Below are 1,948 nucleotides of genomic sequence, written 5' to 3' on the forward strand. Positions count from 1 at the left end.
ATGCTGCCTCAGAGCCTTTGCAGCTGCTGTTCCCTCTGCTTGGAATGCTCTTCTCCAGATATTCATTGGTTTCTTTCCCTTACCTTATTTAGGTCTATGCTCCAATATTACTTTCTCAGGAGACCTACCCTGATCACCTTATTTAAAATTGTGATGCTCAACATTCTTTATCTTCCTGCATTCCTTCCCCCCACCATGTTATCACCTGTCATTATCTGATGTAATATGAATTTTACTAATTTATTTCCTATTGTCTCTCCATTAGGATGTAAACTCTACAAGAACCATGTTTTCTGTGTTTTTTAAACCACTGTATCCTTGGAGCCTAGATGATTCTTGGAACATAGTAAGTACTCAATATTTGTTGATGAATGAATAAATTAGGAAATGAATGACTTTTGCTTATCAATGGCCAAGATATTTTGAACTGGTAGAGACTCATTTAAGTCAAGGTATCTAGATTTTTTTCCTTACTCTAGTTTCTTGTTGGCTTCTTTATAAGGTTTTATTTAATCAAATTATCATGAAAACTCATTAATTCCTATGGGGCAGTGGCTCTTTAGCCTTTTGGCTTTTGTTTGTATTCTCTTAAAAGGAATAAATCCTAAAGAGGAGTTTTCTGAATCTTAATTCAAGCTCGCTCCTCTTACATCTCCTGAATGTGGCCCCTGGCCTTCTGAAAATTCCTACCTGCTTTTGGAAGAAATTTTCTAAAAGTAGCCAGTTCTTCCTTTGAACTTCAAAGACAAGAGAAGAATTAGAAAATATGGTTTATATATAAGTCAGTTTAACTCTCTGATGAGATTGATAGTGTTGGAAGTACAGATGTTTTCTAAAAGAGTTGGATGAAATTTCAGAAGCTAAAGCACAATGAGCTACTAGTGAAGGGGTGTTTGAATGTGTGTGGACACTATTCTTTCTCTCTACTGTTTTCAGAGCAAGCATACAACCACGGCTGCGTGAATCATTGATACCACTCAGGAGAGCAGCTGCGATGTGATTCTAAAGCCCTATGGTTCTGTGCTCAGACACACGAAGGGATTAAATGTGAGGTTTGATTTCTTTTATTTCTTCTCTGACTCAACACAAACTCATCCAGCTATACCACAGGTGAGAGTAAGGCACAGAAGTGACAAGATCTCAGAGCTTTTTTTTTTTTTTAAAACCAGGTCCTGACCGAGGCTGTGAAACCACTTGGCAAGAAGACCAAGGAAGAGATTTCTGGGTTATCTGGGAGGTTGCACCCTTATATTATAGAATCGTAGACCTGGATCATCTAGTTCAACTTGGAAATCATCTAACTCAAATCTCATTTATTGTAAAAGTTCGTCTGCAGTTATCCTGACTAATGATCATGCAGTCTTTTCTTAGGCAAGGTTAGTGATGAGGAGGGTTCTACCTCCTAAGGCAGTGGACTCTGGGTACTATTAAAATTGAAAGAGAATTTCCTTTTAACTTGGGTAAAATTATCTTCTTTTTAACTTGTGCCTCCTATTGGTTCTAGTCTTACTCTCACCAGCAGTGTAGAATTATCTCTTATTCTATGTGGCAGACTCAGATAGCTGCCAACGCCTCTAACATCCTTTGGGCTTCCCAGGTGGCCGTAGTGGTAAAGAACCTGCCTGCCAATGCAGGAGACCCAAGAGATGCAGGACTGATTCCTGGGTTGGGAAGATCCAGTGAAGGAAGAAATGGCAACACACTCCAGTATTCTTGCCTGGAGAATCCCATGGTCAGAGGAGACTGGCAGGCTACAGTCCATGGGGTTGCAAACAGTTGGACACGATTCAGTGTCTGAGCACAGCACACAGCTAACATCCTTTAAGATTTCTTTAGGAGAAAAGTCTTCATTACACTCCTGTGGAAGAATTCCAGATTGCAACGCCTGTCAATGTCTGGTCTGGGCCGTGCAAGGCAGAGAGTTCTATTTCCTTCTATTAATTTAACC

The 1,948-nt window shown here is 39.8% G+C and overlaps 1 long non-coding RNA gene across 1 annotated transcript; it reads left to right on the forward strand.

Moving 5' to 3' along the window:
- LOC108635655 lies at window positions 271–1,434 on the forward strand. Its single transcript, XR_001917910.1, has 3 exons — window positions 271–346; window positions 937–1,047; window positions 1,170–1,434. It is a non-coding gene; the product is annotated as an uncharacterized LOC108635655 (long non-coding RNA).

This window comes from Capra hircus, chromosome 3 (genome assembly GCF_001704415.2).
Source record: "Capra hircus breed San Clemente chromosome 3, ASM170441v1, whole genome shotgun sequence".
NCBI classification, from domain to species: Eukaryota; Metazoa; Chordata; class Mammalia; order Artiodactyla; family Bovidae; genus Capra; species Capra hircus.